This window comes from Antedon mediterranea, chromosome 4, assembly GCF_964355755.1.
Source record: "Antedon mediterranea chromosome 4, ecAntMedi1.1, whole genome shotgun sequence".
Taxonomy (NCBI): Eukaryota; Metazoa; Echinodermata; class Crinoidea; order Comatulida; family Antedonidae; genus Antedon; species Antedon mediterranea.
In genome coordinates, this window is record NC_092673.1 from 25,551,804 (window position 1) to 25,570,540 (window position 18,737).

Sequence of the window (18,737 nt, forward strand, 5' to 3'; positions counted from 1 at the left end):
ATGGGCCTACATAAGTTATGAGAAGAGTTAACGATAGCAACATTACTTTTATAAACAAGATGTGTGGCAACATTTTACATTTCGTTTAAATTGGCACTGCCGTCTCTACACTCAAATGTTAATAGTTGAGGTATGACTAAATCAAACATTCTATAAACAAACTGCTGAGGGTCTGTTTTTTGTTATACCTCTTATACCTACTATGGTAAGAGAAATAGAAATAAAGAAAACATCAACTCTGCGGAAATGTAGGGTGTCTGGAAAACTCATATCTAGAAACCTCAGATCTCAGATATATCTGACTTTTTTAGATCTAGAAAACTGAGATATATCTGAGATCTGAGTTTTCTAGACACCCGCGAATGTGTACTAGTACAAGTACAATATAATATTTAACATATTTACCGAAGCAAGTTAAAAAAAAAAGAAGTACATTATGAATTAAAGATATCAGCAGCTGCTTTGAATATAGTTGTTGTATACAAACATATAATATTGATATTTTATATCCCTTCGTCCTTATAAGGGGCCTATTGTATTTGCAGAGTATCAGAGTGTTTAAATGGAATTGGAAACAATATAGTACAAATTCAGTAATTTTTCATTCTCGTAACTATGATTTGTCAGTATCATAGACGACTTCTGATACAGTGTCACATAATGTATCACATGTGACGCCTCTATAAGTTAATTAACCTAACCCTAACGGGCACATCTGATACACGTGACCATGTATTACAGAATTTGCCATGATACGGAACAGAGTGCCATAAAGCAGAGATACAACAAAGGGAATTCGGGTGAACATTTATGACACAAAATTATTTTATATATAATATAAGACAACACTTACCGTAAGCTATTTAATCACAAATAATTTACGCTTTCTCAGTAGAGTGCTTTCAGATGTAAAAATCTGAATCATCCATAAAACATTCCAATACTGAATTAAACACACGGCACAAATGTATTGTGTATTAATCTTTTATGTGTTTTATTCAAACGGTAATTGGAAGTGAAGGGAATATTAATTCTTATGTTGGTTATGCTGATTAAATCGACAACGAAGGCAAACCACTAAGATTAGATGTAAGTAATCAATAATGATTTGCAGTGCATTGAATTTAAATTCGGTTTCTCTACAGTCTTAATCCAATTGTGATTTCTATAACGTATTGGGAAGCATGGCGTAATAGTGAGTTTGCATAGTAAAAGGAGATGACTTCGTGGAAGTATGTTCATTGACTATCTGTCATTATAAAGTACTGGGAATATTATTGTGAAAAATTCGATAAAATCTCCACCACCACCACCGCAGGACATTCACTCGCAGGGATACATCATCTGAAGCGCACTTCTGTGTACAAGTGTCTATTTCACATTAAAACATGCGCGTAGGCGGCATATTATATAACGTTGCGTACTGTTAATCTATCCAGATTATATATACATTATAATTGCAAATATAATAATTTTTCTTAAAAGTAATTTATTATACAGTAATAGCTTAAGGGTCTTTCACACCTGGCACGATTCGGGTCCGGCGCTGGAAATAAAACGTCAATGTTTTGTTTTCACGCGGCTACGCGCTTATCAATTGACACATAAGCCGCGTGGAGCGTCGTGAAAACGAAACATTGGCGTTCGTTTCGCTGGACAGGTGTGAACGTCATTTTAAGCGGTATTCACATCCATTCTAAGGGTGCATTGCCAATTCGCTGTTATTAAGTCTTTACTTACATCCGCGTCGTTAACTCCGGTATAAAGCTAGTTTCACACTGAGCATATAGCGTCCGGTTGCCGGATAAAAACGCATAAAAAGGTATATGTAGTGTTTAAATATAGAACCGTTCATACATTGTAAAAATAGTGTTTAGCCATAAACATGTATAGGCCTAGATATAAACATGTTTAGGTTCAAACATGTAACTATGTGTTTAAAAGCTAAATGTGTGGAAAAGTGGGTACAACATAGATGTTTAAAATCCAATATGTTTACAGTGTAATCATGTCTGATAACGTACAAAGCGTAGGCTACGTGTCTTAACAAACCGCCCGAACAAAATTCAGGGGTTTTGTCGGACATATACGTGTGAAACGTATTGAAACACATTACAGAAAAAAAATGTTGAACAGCTTTTTACAAACCCCATGAATGCAGTATTGACAGTGTTTGCCACATCACGGTGTATTTCTATTATTGTGTCATTTCACTTAATTGTTGTTCGGGTGTTGACACCTCAATATAATATTGACTCAACCTAATATGCTTGTCGTGCAGTTTGTTTTGAATTCAAATGTTTCTTTCATTGTCATTATATTTAGATTGTAGTATTTATTGTGGAGATATATAACTAACACACAATTATGAATTCTGTTAACGGTACGAAGAATCAATATCAGGCCTAGGCCTCTTGAAAACAAAACCTCAGGTACTGCTAGCTGTACTTGAAGCCTTGAGAACATAATTATAAATACAGAAATATTAATTTGAAAGTACGGTGGAGGGAATATAATAGTGATATTCTAATGATGAAACTTCTGAGGATGATGACAATTACGATAAGAGTCCTGACAAAATTAAACTAATTACAGAAGCAACTGACGCAATGATAATGATACTGGTGATGAAAACGATGATTGTAATGATGACGAAAATAATGACGCAATGATAATGATACTGATGATGAAAACGATGTTTGCAATGATGACGAAAATGACGCAATGATAATGATACTGGTGATGAAAACGATGATTGTAATGATGACGAAAATAATGACGCAATGATAATGATACTGATGATGAAAACGATGTTTGCAATGATGACGAAAATGACGCAATGATAATGATACTGGTGATGAAAACGATGATTGTAATGATGACGAAAATAATGACGCAATGATAATGATACTGATGATGAAAACGATGTTTGCAATGATGACGAAAATGACGCAATGATAATGATACTGGTGATGAAAACGATGATTGTAATGATGACGAAAATAATGACGCAATGATAATGATACTGATGATAAAAACGATGTTTGCAATGATGACGAAAATGACGCAATGATAACGATAGTGTGGTGATGAAAACGATGATTGTAATGATGACGAAAATGACGCAATGATAATGATACTGGTTATCAAAACTTACTTACTTGTTACTTGTTTGCATAGCTATATCCCCATTATTGGGGAAATTTCGCCGTCATTGACATTATGTTGACATAGCACAACAATGAGAGACGTTAATTTTGATGAGAAGGTCATGGAACACTAATTAATTTTAAAAACAACTAAAAACCTGGGACCTGTAACCCTTGGTAGGGACCCTGACGGGTACTCTCCCTCCGGGTCAAAGGGATCCCGAAACTCATCGGTGATTGTAATGATGACGAAAATGACGCAATGATAATGATACTGGTGATGAAAACGATGATTGTAATGATGACGAAAATAATGACGCAATGATAATGATACTGATGATGAAAACGATGTTTGCAATGATGACGAAAATGACGCAATGATAATGATACTGGTGATGAAAACGATGATTGTAATGATGACGAAAATAATGACGCAATGATAATGATACTGATGATGAAAACGATGTTTGCAATGATGACGAAAATGACGCAATGATAATGATACTGGTGATGAAAACGATGATTGTAATGATGACGAAAATAATGACGCAATGATAATGATACCGATGATAAAAACGATGTTTGCAATGATGACGAAAATGACGCAATGATAACGATAGTGTGGTAATGAAAACGATGATTGTAATGATGACGAAAATGACGCAATGATAATGATACTGGTTATCAAAACTTACTTACTTGTTACTTGTTTGCATAGCTATATCCCCATTATTGGGGAAATTTCGCCGTCATTGACATTATGTTGACATAGCACAACAATGAGAGACGTTAATTTTGATGAGAAGGTCATGGAACACTAATTAATTTTAAAAACAACTAAAAACCTGGGACCTGTAACCCTTGGTAGGGACCCTGACGGGTACTCTCCCTCCGGGTCAAAGGGATCCCGAAACTCATCGGTGATTGTAATGATGACGAAAATGACGCAATGATAATGATACTGGTGATGAAAACGATGATTGTAATGATGACGAAAATGACGCAATGATAATGATACTGGTGATGAAAACGATGATTGTAATGATGACGAAAATAACGCAATGATAACGATACTGGTGATAAAAACGAGGATTGTAATGATGACGAAAATGACGCAATGATAATGATACTGGTGATGAAAACGATGATTGCAATGATGACGAAAATAATGACGCAATGATAACGATAGTGTGGTGATGAAAATGATGATTGTAATGATGACGAAAATAATGACGCAATGATAATGATACTGGTGAGGAAAACGATGATTGTAATGATGACGAAAATAACGCAGGTAATATAAAATTATGATAAGCGTGATGATGACTAAGTAAATTATATAATTCTCTTTTAGTTATTGATGTGGCCTTCATATTTTTTCAGATTCATTGAATCAGTTTAAGAATAAAGTGTTAAGTTTATTATGATTTTCAAATGCTACCTTTTTATCTTTTTGGCATTTTTCCATGTATTTGTATCCGTTTTGTGTTTACCCTCTTGTTATTGGCGAATTTCTTTTGCTGGTTGTGTTTGAAAATAAAATAAATAAATAAAAATGATGAAAATAATCAAAGTGGTCATAGTCACAAAATACAGTGAATTACGAAAATGCCGGCGATGACGTTGTAAAGTGATAATGAGTAACTGCTGATTATTTCTAAAATATAATAATTTTAATAAATATACAAACGTATTGCATTATCTATGTAAGTATGCCTGAGCGATTAAAGAATTAGGTTGAGGTGTTTTACATTAGTAATGCAAACATCACATGATTAGTTCAACGAGTCTTCAATAAAGTACTTTTGCATGTCACATAATAATGCACTTGAAGGTTTAATATAGCATGTACTACTAAACGCAGTGGTCAATATAACACGATTAGTATATCGAGTGGAATTACCTCAATCTGTCAACATACGTAATTCACCTTGCTAAATGCGATATGAGTATATTCATTCGGACACAGAAGCTAGCTTTAGTGATATTGTGTTGGTTTGTCGGTTAGTCCTAATTTGTAGACGCAGTGTTTTTTTATGCAACCGGAACACTAAGTTAGCCTACACAGACAACGCTTAGCTGTCAACGCTGAGGAGTCAACGCAAGTCAACGTTGTCAACGCAAGGACGTAACGCAACGTAAAGCGTGGTTCCCACTAGTGACGCAACGCAAGGACGTAACGCAACGCAAGTGAATTGACCAATCACAAGCGATGGCTTATTCGCTTGTGATTGCTAACTGTCTATAACTTCGCTTGTCATTGGTTAAAACGCTTGCGTTGCGTTTACGTCCTTGCGTTGCGTTCTAGTGGGAACCACGCTTTAGTGATTTGAAACAATCACAAGCGATAGATTATTAGAACAATGACTTCTCGTTGGTCAACTCCCTTGCGTTGCGCGTACGTCCTTGCGCTGCGTCTCTAGTGGGAACCAAGCTTTACCTGTTGTCGCCTACGATGTAATACCGAAATTTGACATTATTTTGTATGCGTTAGTGTTAGTTCTGGCATGTCCACTTATAATTAAATACAGTGGTCAATATATGTGACACGGACGGTTTCAGTATATTCAATTATTAATAACGATAATCGAGTTTTTTGTTGTTGATTTGTCGGCATACTCAATACCTGCAGTAGACTCCTCAATAACAGATACGACAGCGAAGATAATATAATATAACGATATATAATAAACAGTAATGTCAATAGGTCTGGATAATCTATAAATATAAGCAGAAATCGAATACAAGAAAACAAGTTGTCTATTTTAGGAGACTCTATTCCGACTGACTACACAACGTACGTGGACAGATAACAATATGAAAAATTCTAATGCAAATATTGTCATCTAATAATAGTTCATTATAATATCTAAACTGTATTCTGAATAAAACTGTTTGAATTAGATGACAAGCGCTTTAGTAAATAACTTGTATATGTTAAAAGAATATTGCACTAACTGACTGACTGGCCCACACCCTCTAGTCTCACACACCCCTGCAATCATTCTTCCTGGTGTCGTGGCTGATTCGACAATATATAATTAAACAACAGACTTAACTATACATTTTTACCGAATAATATACTCGACCATTTTGTATGAAAACTCAGCTAAACCAAGTGGAACCCTGACGAAAAAGTGACTAATTAAAGATGTTTTCCACATTACGTGGGTAACGAGTTAAAAGTGGTTTTGCTCGCCTTGTAATAATAATATAATTAGCGTCATCCCCTTTCGATAATATCGTATACTTTTCATTGGCGTACAATATAATAGAGCCTTTCTTTCTATGAGCATAATAATGTTGGTGCAATTTTATTAAACACACCGTGGTATGATGATACGCACACATGCTCACCAGGCTGCAACAAGCTATACAAACTAAATGCGATCAATAGTCTTTGTCAATGATCTCCACATAGTGTGAATTAATTCAGTTTTAGCACACCAAATCAAGTGTAACTTACCCGAGTTATATCACATTCAGTTCACCGATGAAACGTTAATTCCAAAGGGTGCTGGGCCTAGCAGAACAACCTGTAAAATGAGATAAACATTACGTTTGAAGACGACGATGATGACATTACACGTACGCAACTTGTTTGAAGACTAAATGACGACCCTATTAATTAAACTAGCTCAAATTCGGTACGGTAGCTCAGTCAGATCAATATTTATATCAATGGTGACTTCTGTTCAACCATAGTATATGAGCACACGATAGCGTGTGAATAGCTGCCTAGATAAACGACTTGCGCGTGTCTGGTTAATCTGTTTGTGAGTTCGAATAATAACAACAAGCGGATTCACACGTATTTTAAAGGCTCAAAGTTATTATGACCTTGCATATAATTATTAGTACTGTATTGTCAATGCACTATTTATATCCATGGTCACGACAACCGTGATTAGTCGAGTAGAGAAATAAGAGAGAACGGGAATTCAGTTTTATATGTTTAAAGAAAATAGTGGGAGGTAAATTACCATGTCACATGTCACATTAAAGAACAAATACATTGATTTTACAGTACGGCAGTGTCAAATGCGGATTCTATGGGGTAATACTCGCCTACAAATCACACAATCATCATCAACTCTTAGGCCTAAATTACAATACAATTTCGCGAAGGCCCTGAAGCCACAAGCCAACCCTTGTTCTGGGGTTTCCCGGGTCATTTTGGGCGTGCTCCCCGTGACTGAGATTGGGTTTACATATCGCTACGTCACAAACTATATTTATCATTGAAACCTCATACAACAGTAATACTCAATACCTCGAAATTACTATAAAGAATTTCTAAATTACCTGAAACTACCTGAACTATTTTTAAATTCCTAAGAACAATTTATTTGTCTAACCATTTCATGATTTAGTTGCATTACAACAATATATTATATTTAAAACATGTTCAATCTAATACATTATTAATATGCATACCGTATGCTCATTCAAGGACAGGATTCAATACAATATGTTTCCTTTAGTGTTCCTTTTCTGGAAAATGATTTAAAAATAGTAAACGAAAAGTTTTCCTAATTAAACACGGATATATTATTGTTATTATATAACTTGTTGGTATTAAAACAACAAACTAAAAAAGAATATATTATTGTTATATTATTTTATGATGATCAATAACTGCAGCGTACCGTATGTGGATTTAGTGTACCGCTCTCTGATAGCGGACATGCCTGTTGAATTGTAATGATATTTGTAAATTATAGGCCTATTTGAAATTTCTATCTTATCCACGAACACAATACGTTTATACATAAAACAAAATTTATTATTTTTATATGCAATTATTATCTGTATTTAAAATGAAGATGATTAACCCTCCATTGGGACATCCGGGCCTTTTTCAGAGGATACCCCTCTAGCGTATACTGTAGGCCTAACGCCTACTGACAAACAAATAATTACATTGACGGAAATTCATATTTAAACTTTAAGTTAGTTGAAGACCACCATAATGAAACTCTGCCAAGGAGACGCCGAGACGACGACATTGCCAGTATAGAAACAAAAACTAAATCCTGAATGCCTTTAAACTAAAAATAGAAAATCATATTGATACCTTACTTCTGGTGATTAATTTTCTATATACAATCTATATATAATGCATCGACATACACTTTCATGTTTCATCTACATTATTTCAATGTTTTATTTTCAGTTCCTCTAGCGTATTAATTAAAAGGGTGCATTATTTTTGGCGCGGCAACAAACCAAAAATGGTTTTATATTAAATTAGTTAAGAATTTTATTCTCGAAGATGGATTCATTTCCACACTTTAAAAAAAACTATATTAATAAAAGTAGGCAGGAGAAAATATTCGAAAGTAAAGAGGTTTAATAATTTTACCAAATCTAAAATTTTTACGTGATATAAAAAAAGAATGAATGAGATTTCCACAAAAAAACACAACTTTTAACTAGTTGTTTATAAACACATCTATTATCTTTTTAATATTAAAAAATGCCTAAATTTATAGTTTTTGCATGTATTGTAGGCTATTGCGTTACAAACATAACACGGTTTATAGGTTAGATCGAGTCGATCAATATCTAGTCGTAGCAGGTGAAAAAAATGAATCGCCTTTGAAATACAGTACACGATTGATGAGGCGGTGGTCAGCAGGTTGAAAAAGAAAAGACATAATTCTTTTATATTAAACAGCAATGTTATTGTCTGAAAACATGTTGTTATATACTAAGTGCGCGCACGGCGCAGTAGCCCCTAATTAACGGAAAGACCGCAGTGGAAAGGAAGTATACCGTGAATGACCTAATACATACATTTTGCCTCCAGGCGTACATGCATAGAATCTCCTAACTCTTAAAATTGATATCGATTTATATGATAGGCTATGGAAGGATTATTTAACATTACAACTATCTAGGCTTGCCTAAAGCTTTGAATAGCTTTCTGTTTCAACCAATCACACGCCAAAACTAAATAAAAAGTCTAAACTTTTTGTTTTGATTATACGGTTAAAAAACGTTTACGCTATAAAGAAAATATGACACGCATTAAGCGCAATAATCGTCAGACACAGATTAACAATGATACAACTTAAATGTACATTTCTAAATGCCTTGTTTTATTATTCTACAAAACAGATTCGTTGATAAATTACTAATATAAAATGTTTGTCTAGTTGTATAATACATTGAAGTGATTTTAAAGTGAATAACAATAAAATTAACTTAATTTTTATTTGTTTACTCAAAACTTCAGACCTCTATTTTCCTAGTTCAAAAGCTTGTCTCATTAGAGCCCCTACAATACAAAATTGTATAACACATGAACAGAAATATCTTTTAGATAAAGCATGAATGATTCCACCGAACTTTCGAGTTAAAATAACGATAGTGAGGCATTTAGACAAACTGCCTTAAAATGTGATATGTTTCGAGAAACTATTCTCATCATCAAAACAGAAAACAACGCCTAGTACATATAGAACTATACCAATAGTACAGGTTGTATGTAAATGAGGAAAGAAATATCTTTCCTTTTCCATTGTTTCTTTATTGTTTTTATAATGTTTTAAATTGAATTTAGAACAACAAAATAAAGTTACTTACTATACATAAAGACTGTAAATAAATATGACAGATTAATAATTGTGATAAACTATTGGTTGTCTGCCGCTATATTAGTTTAATCGATCCGTTATACGGTTCCCGCGACCTTATGTTTTGCTATGATAGTGTGAATTCCGATAAAGTACCATTGCAATTCAGGTCGCTACGACTTCGGGTTCACTCGGCAAATCTAAATAATTTGATTTCATTAAGCAGCCAATATGATCGAATACTCGAATTCTGCGAATGCTCATCCCTATAGTTCTAAAACCAATATTGAATTATCGATATCATTATTAGGCCTACTCATCAGTTAAGTGTGTATGCTACGGTAACTGGTCATTATTAGGCCTTACTCACCAGGTAAGTGTGTATGCTACGGTAACTGATCATTATTAGGCCTACTCACCAGGTAAGTGTGTATATGCTACGGTAACTGATCATTATTAGGCCTACTCACCAGGTAAGTGTGTATATGCTACGGTAACTGATCATTATTAGGCCTACTCCCCAGGTAAGTTTGTATGCTACGGTAACTGATCATTATTAGGCCTACTCACCAGGTAAGTGTGTATGCCACGGTAGTCTTCATTTCCTGGTATGAATTTCGTATTGTTATTAAGGTTAGGTTTGTGGTACAAAAGGGAAATAAAGTTGAGAATGTTTTGACGTATAAAGTTGAGAATGTTTACGGCGGTTGTTGTAAGCCTAGCTACCTTCGATAAACCAATGATACTCATTTCTCAAAATTTATCAAACACGATCATTGGACACAGTGCATAGTTATTTTTATACCGATTTAGTGTAAAATACATTTATAATTTATAACCATTGTCTTTTTCCATATTATCATTATACATAATCAAAACGATTCAGTCACTATATAGAATACTTTGGATCATAAAGGATTTAAGAATAATGTTTTTTAACGCAAAAATAATATGGTGTCACAATTTAAATGTCATTGCTTGGTTTGTAGGCTACTCTCTGTCGGCCAAATATCCTTTCGGCTAAATGTCTGTCGACGAAATGGCATTCGGCAAAATGTCCGAATACCTCTTTTTCGAGTTACGCTCTTCACAAAATCTTTAACAAATGTCTATATTTAGGCTGAATAATAAATCGTCGTTCACATATTTGAAGCATTTGTATAATATGAAGCAACATACGGGTAACCGTTCAATATTTCTCGCTAATATAAATTCTTTTCAACGAAATTACTATGATGTTTTAACGAGGATAGCGGTTAGAATTTATCAATGTATGCATACTGAATTCATAGAACAAGACGATACGTGTATACAGTATTATAAGTGTGAGAAACACAAAACTGCCAAGTTTATACAAGGTAGGCACTTATGCACGAGGGCCACTATCGATTCGAAGATCCCACCACCTTCGTAAAGATGAGGGCGTGCCAACCCGTGAACCAAGTTGAGTTAACGTCCAAACAAATATATTAAACATTGTCATTAAAAGCGTTCAGAATCAAAATCTTGATTTATATACTATCCTAATTTACAATATTTACAATCTAATATGAGTCTTTCTAAGAATACGTCCTGATCGTCCAGCGCTTACGTTATAAATGCTGTCGTCCATATCGCCTGTGTTAAATTCGAAAAAACTAAAACAAAATATAAATTTCAAGATTTGTTTTTTATAAGCAACACCCACCAAACACTGAAACCTCTCTAAAATAAAAGAAATATGTACAAAAGTCATAAAATGAACATTAGAATCAAATAAATCATATTTGAAGAAATCATATTGACAGTACAACTAAGCCATCTCAAAGACTATTACCACAAGCGACTTTATTCGCACGAATTGAAAGCGTTGGTTTATGCGCATGCGTATTTATCAATGCAAACACTGTTTCTACATATTGCTTTGGGTATTTTAGGATTCATTTTAAACGGGTTAGGATAAATATCACATTGTATTTGGTATTTTCCTATGATACTATATTATGGCATTTGTCTAGATACACCAGAAAACCATCACATAAGAAAACAATTATAAAAATAAAAACTACGACAGACTAAAAAGAGGGTTTAAACCTGTCCGTTGACTCTTAACAAAACAATCTCTGGGGTGTTTCTTTAAATCCTTTCTTTTCTCGGTACACTATAAGCAAAACCATTAAACTGTGTAAAATTACAATAATGGCCCGTTACTCAATAACCTATGGGTGTTAACCATAAAATGATATTTAATACATCTCAGTTGAAACATCCTAGTTATTGTTATTATAATTAATTGACAATTATCGTTTCTTCCTCGAATCCATTCAAGTTCCAAGTCAACAGCGTTTCATTCCTATTCATAGCTAGATCCGGGTTAACTTTTTGTCACAAACACCCCCACGACTTATTTACATTGTCGTACAAGTTCTAGCTCAGTGGCTGCTCGATTCATGGCAAATGCATAACAATGTGTGTTTTCTATTACAATAGAGGTTACAAAACAGGTCATTGCTATAATAATTAAGGTTTAACATACTACAGAGCATCGCCGTCCTCCTCAAATTGAAATAAACAATTTATTTTGCTTAAATTCAGCTCACTTTTCTCTGGTTTAAACAATGGTAAAGTTTAGTCTGACGTGACGTAAACAAAATGTGTGACAATATTAAAGCCTCATACACAATAATTGACTTTTCACTTACAATTCTGAAATGTTTATTGGAATGAAATTATAACAGTTCATAATAGTTAGAAAGTGACACCCCTGTCAGAAAATGGTAGATTCTCACGCGTGTTGTAAACAAGCGTAGTTAAATAAAATCTAGATACATGCCTAATAATTGGCAATATTCTTGAGTTAAATTGCATACAATAACTAATGCTTTTATTATGTTGTAAATTTAAATCATTTTAATGATAATAAGCCATAAGGCATGGTCTTCGTAAATAATAATAATGATATGCAACAGTGTGCAATATTAATATTTATTTTACCTCAGTCCTAAGAAGTCAAAGTAGTAACGTATATATTTCGGTAGCCCTATTATGACCCAGAATAAATGTGATGTGCCCAAATATGGTAATGATATGACATCATCGTGTCCATTTATGGGCACATCACACATAATCACATAACGTTCGATAGTGTAGACAGAGCTTAAAATATCTTTTCATTTCAGTTTTATTTGATTTATATTTGGAAAATCGCTTAAAATAATATTTCAGTTATTGATATTCTTATTAAAAAAAAAAGAAATTTCAACAAGAATGTCCAGAATATGCTCCAAAGGCTTATGAGCTTATTTCACTCGGTTCGTCTGTTGTTTGAAGAAGACAATCCTCCTTATTAGAGATGCAAGCAAGCGAACTTAAAGAATCATTAAAATTAAATCAGAGACCATAAATCTACACCGAGCACTTTACATTTGATTAAAAAAATGTGATTCTCACTCATGGATGAGTAGAGTAACAATATTATGCGTCCCGTAAGGTCTGAAAATACTATCACATACAATAATGCATGTAAATAGGCCTATTCAATACGGCGTATAATTTTTAAATTATCTATCCGTCTAGCAGTCTGTTGCAAAATAATAACAGCATAGTGTTGAATTAATGTACAAATGAATTTATCGGCTCTGATCGATAAAGTCAGTCTATGCTACATTAAACCTAAGCTACCTCGACCTAGTTATGAATTATTTCTGGTGATATTAAATATTTAAACATTTGTAACTATATTACAAACAAATCACGATTTTGTCAACAGTTTTCCTTCCTAAATAGGTCTGCAAACTTCAGATTACCGAGGACGATAGTGTATCATAGTGTCGTCATTATTTTCATTATCACAATCATTGCTATCATAATCGATATAATCATCCCCTTTATTTTCACCACCACCACCACCATCATCATCAATATCAATAACAATAGAATCACTGTAGTCATTATCATATCACACATCGTCACCTACACTATCCTTTATTATCTGACACTGAAGTTCTTCTTTGTGAACATCAATGTATAACCTGCACCATCAAACACATGTACCATTATCTTCATCTTTATGAATATCAATATAACCGCCACCATGGTTTGATGCACATTGCAATCTTTACCAAACATCCTCACAAACAACAGCACCATCATCATTATCAGTATCTTCAAATTATTATCAGCAATACAATAAGCCTTTTCATCGTCTTCCATCACTGTCATCATAAAGCGTCATGGTTCCCACGCAACGTAACGCAACGCTACGACGTATTGACGCAAAGTGCTGTATTGCGCAATCACACAAGTGGGAACCGACGACGCATCAGTGGTGAAAACATCGCAAGGCGGGGCGGGGGCAAACACAATTATCGGAAAGGCATTTTCTATCGTTGCGTATATTGCGTTACGTTGCGTCGCTAGTGGGAACCAATCTTACACTGATCATCTGCGTAGACACACCCTATTTTCATAGAGATAAACCTCCGCCCTTTTTTTCACTCAAGCTACTGTGAGTTCTGCTCATCTGCGAGACTACAGAATGCTGCCTTAAGCTTGGTTCTCACTAGCGACGCAACGTAACGCAACCTAAAGCGTGGTTCCCACTAGCGACGCAAAACAAGGACGTAACGCAACGCAAGTGAATTGACCAATCACAAGTGATGGCTTATTCGCTTGTGATTGCTAACTGTCTATAACTTCGCTTGTCATTGGTTAAAACGCTTGCGTTGCGTTTACGTCCTTGCGTTACGTTCTAGTGGGAACCAAGCTTACGCAACATAAGCAAATGCCCTTCCAATAATTGTGTTTGCCCCCGCCTGGGTGAAATCAAACCTGCGATGTTTGCAGCACTATTGCGTCGTCGGTTCCCACTTGTGATTACGCAATACATCACTTTGCGTCAATACGTCGTTGCGTTGCGTTCTAGTGGAAACCTCGCTTAACAAAGCGATTACAATGATACCACTACGTCATCACTTTATGATAGTTCATGTATTGTCTACATATAGATACCACAATCATCATCATTAAAAGCATCGTCACCATAATAAATCATCATGACTGAACCACTGCTAGCACCACCATTTATACGATACGATAGTAATTATTGTCATTTTCTACAAATGAAATTTGGTTGGTTGATTTACATTTGAAATGAATACAATAACAAAGAAACTACATAGAGCTAACAAACTTGCTATTAAGTACATGATTAGAATTATAAACGATGATCGTCGGCAACGTTTAGTGTTTTAATTCACAGTTTGGCTAAGCTTAAAACATTTATTTAGAGGGTGATCGAGATAAGTATCAACATCGCCATCACATGAACTAAATCAATAACCATATTGTAAACTAAAATACGTCATGCGTTATTATAGTTCGTTCACCATTTACGTATCTCAATTGCCGAAATATGTCTGCAAGGAACTTGTGGTTAATAAATTAATGTGTTGCAAATACACCGCCAAACACGCAATTGTTCTTGTTAAATGCCTTCGGTGTTGTAGTTAATGTTATACAACTGACTGTGTACTGGCAATTAGTAAGCCGCTATTGTTAATTTCTTATCGAATGAACTTTCAGTTTTCATTAAATGCTATAATAATTGGCTTACTATTTTTAGTAGAAAGAGAAGTAAAGAAATAGCAAAATATTTTTTATAGATGATGAGATGCATTACACTGTCAGATTCGTTTGGTATATAATTATGTGACTCACTGAGGAAAGTCTATGTGCCAGAGATTCAGCGCACGTCCCATTGGACGCAACGCAAGGATGAAGCGCAACGTACAGATTGGTACTGGTACATTCTAGAACGCAACCCAAGTGAGTTGACCAATCATAACCCACATTCCCAACGATCCACTGGCTCGTGATTGGTCAAAATTATACTTGCGTTACGCTAAATTTTCTTGTGTTTAAATGTGAACCAAGCTTAAGTAGGCCTAATTTGACCAATCACCAGCGACAATTTGGATGATCTATCGCGTCGTTATTGGTCAAATTACGTTGCGCCTGCGTCTTAAGCTTGGTTCCCACTAGAACGTAACGCAAGGACGTAAACGCAACGCAAGCGTTTTAACCAATGGCAATTGCTAAGTTATAGACGCTTAGCAACCACAAGCGAATAAGCCATCGCTTGTGATTGGTCAATTCACTTGCGTTGCGTTACGTCCTTGCGTTGCGTCGCTAGTGGGAACCACGCTTTAGTGTTGTGTCCTAGTGGGAAACAAGATTAACCAATAAAGTAATATTCACCTAACAAATTACAGTCGGTCCGAGAAGGGAAAGTGACTCCTGATCCCGAACATGCTGTTGAAACCCAAATGCATGAGATCGAGAACTCCCGTACGACTCAGAAGTTGTAAGTTAAATTGCTCTGCAATCTCTTCGAATAATTCTCTTCAAACATACTTGTCGAACACAGTTTGTAGAATGGTTTGTTTATAATTGGTGATAATTTGCGATTGCAATTTATTCACTTACCTTTTTGACCTCAACGTGTCTTTTTTTATGACTGTTTTAGCTTCGTTTCGTACCTATAAAACAAATCAATTCCAATAATATTATATAATTGCTTACCGACAGATTTTATTTGTTAAAGAAAACGTGCTGTATATTTTAAAATAAACTCAACATGACTCATGAGGTCTGGTAAAGGTAAAGAAACATCGTGTTCATACATATGCATGCACATTGGGAAGATAAAGCCTGCTTTGTATACTCAAAATAGGTACTAAAAGGTTCCTGCTTCAAAAATATACCATGATAAAAAAAGAATTAAAATATTTTGGCAGAAGCAATGGTGCTAATAAAAGTATTTATATTTCCACAATATTTTACGAGGGTAGTCCATCCGGCGGCCGAAGCTGATAAATCGTCACAGAAATATAATGATTACAAGACATACAAATGTAACAATTAAAATAAATAATAATAATTTATAAAGATACACAAAATAACATAATGCACAAGATAATTAGAATCAAAAGGGAAATAAAAAAAAATTCAATTTAATGTATATATTATATGTACTGTAGACTGTGTTAAAAAAGATACATTTTAGCATTGGCGCTGTATACGTATAATACGTATATAGATAATACTTAGACTGGTGGATTAAAATTAAAAGGACAAATTAAGTACAGACTTGGGGCAAGTCTACTAAAAGTATAACGTTTTGTGGATTTGATATGGTATTTGACAAACGTACTTTTCATGCTCAGAAAGCACATAGTTGCCTTCGGCGTCTTTAAATACTTTAAAAGCCTAAACAATCGTTCCTAGACTGTTGTTGAGTTGAGATAAGATGATTTTCGTGACGACTATATATATTTCATTGCGACAAGACCTAACTCGGTATACGTGACTCCGAAATTAGTAACATATATGATTTGTCTTTTATTTATCATTACAGATTAACATACTAAATTCATTTTTCCCTGATCAATCGGTATAATATAATATTTTGCTCAAAGGCCTCTGAATTTAAGGTCCTTATGCAAAAATTAAGGTCTAAAAATCTAATCCTTCTTCATCTTTCGTAATAATAATTTGTTCTTGTATGCCATGTCAAACTTATTAGCAAAATGTCTCAATCATAATTATACAAAAAAATATATTCAAATATTTTTTATTAGACGGAATTATGCGTCGTGATTGAAATTGTCATAAATTTGATATCAGTTAAAAAATCCTATTAATTTTTTTGATTCGTTTTGTATTCACCATCATTGTCGTGTATTGTTCGTTCTTTGATACGTCTGTGAAAATTATATTTAGCAATATGTCATGAATAGAAACATCTGAAACGATATTCGAATGACAAATGTGTTTAAATTCCAACACATGAACAATACACATTTACACGGATTTTAGACAGCACGTAACGTAAAGTCGTAATACATATAGAAAAAAAAGAAGCTTTATCAGATTCTTTGTGTATTCTTACTAAGTTTTGGGTGTTATAATTACTTATTAAACTGATATTAAAACACGTATAATTACTAAAATGTTTTATAAATGTGTTGTGTTCTTTGTTCACCCATGATCTCCTAATACCAGTAGTAGGCTTACTCGCAATCTTAAGACTATGGTTCTGGTGTCTTCTCGGATAAAGACTAGGTCCAGTGTAGGGGCTACACATCTAGCTTATGTGCGCCTTAAAGAACCTAGTAAATATTTCGAGACGAGAGGGTTACCCCGGTGTACTAGTACACACACACAGCCACTTTTCATAACTGGGCCTTCTGTGTAACCAGTCTTTGACTGAGGAGATTACCCAGTATGATTAAATAACATTAAAATTCAAATTCATTCAGCATTCTGTCTGTCTAGGTCCAACCAAATGCACAGCTCTCTGACGTACCCGTCATATTGACACAAATTATACCTGAAGTAATTGACATTCAATATATAAAAAAGTAATCCAATAATATTTTAATCTGAAATAAATCATTTATACATCATAGCTACACAATACTAACCAGAGGGTATGAATACTTTTCCTTGAAAATATCGTCACGTTTTAGAAGAAGAGCAACAGCAATATCGTCAACAGAAAAGAATATAGGCCTATGTTGTTATAATCCAGAACATGCGTACTCAAATAATTTTGTTCTCATTCAGTGTCACAACTAATATAATTATTTTCTGATGAAAGGATAAGTGTGTTTTAATCGGTGGCTTATCGACAATAAAGACATACGACTCCAAGCAATTTAAATCGAGTCGAACAGCAAATATTTCTTAAATTACAACTGTCAATATGCACCTGCTATTAGTGAATATTACCAGGTTACACCGTAGGTGTTGATGATAATTGAGACGAGACTGCACGAAACAGAGAATAATTAATGTTGAATATGGGCTAAATTCGACCTCTGACACACAAACAAAATCAAAAGTATAGTATTAAATTGAAATATGAACAATGTGGTTTACATTTTACTGTAAAATCGAAGAAAATAGTGTCGTTCAATAGAGAAAAAAAATGCAGAGAGATGGACAGATTAAAGAGATCTCGTCT

The 18,737-nt window shown here is 34.2% G+C and overlaps 1 protein-coding gene across 1 annotated transcript in view; it reads right to left on the bottom strand.

Annotated features, from left to right (window-relative positions):
• Nucleotides 1-18,737, bottom strand: part of LOC140047044 (D(1) dopamine receptor-like) — a 77,423-nt gene that overhangs the window by 12,900 nt on the left and 45,786 nt on the right. Inside the window, exons 3-4 of the mRNA XM_072091841.1 lie at nucleotides 16,196-16,248; nucleotides 6,616-6,685 (exon numbers count right to left, since the gene is read on the bottom strand). The gene's annotated coding sequence lies outside the window, so the exon portion shown is untranslated. The remainder of the gene's footprint in view (nucleotides 1-6,615; nucleotides 6,686-16,195; nucleotides 16,249-18,737) is intronic.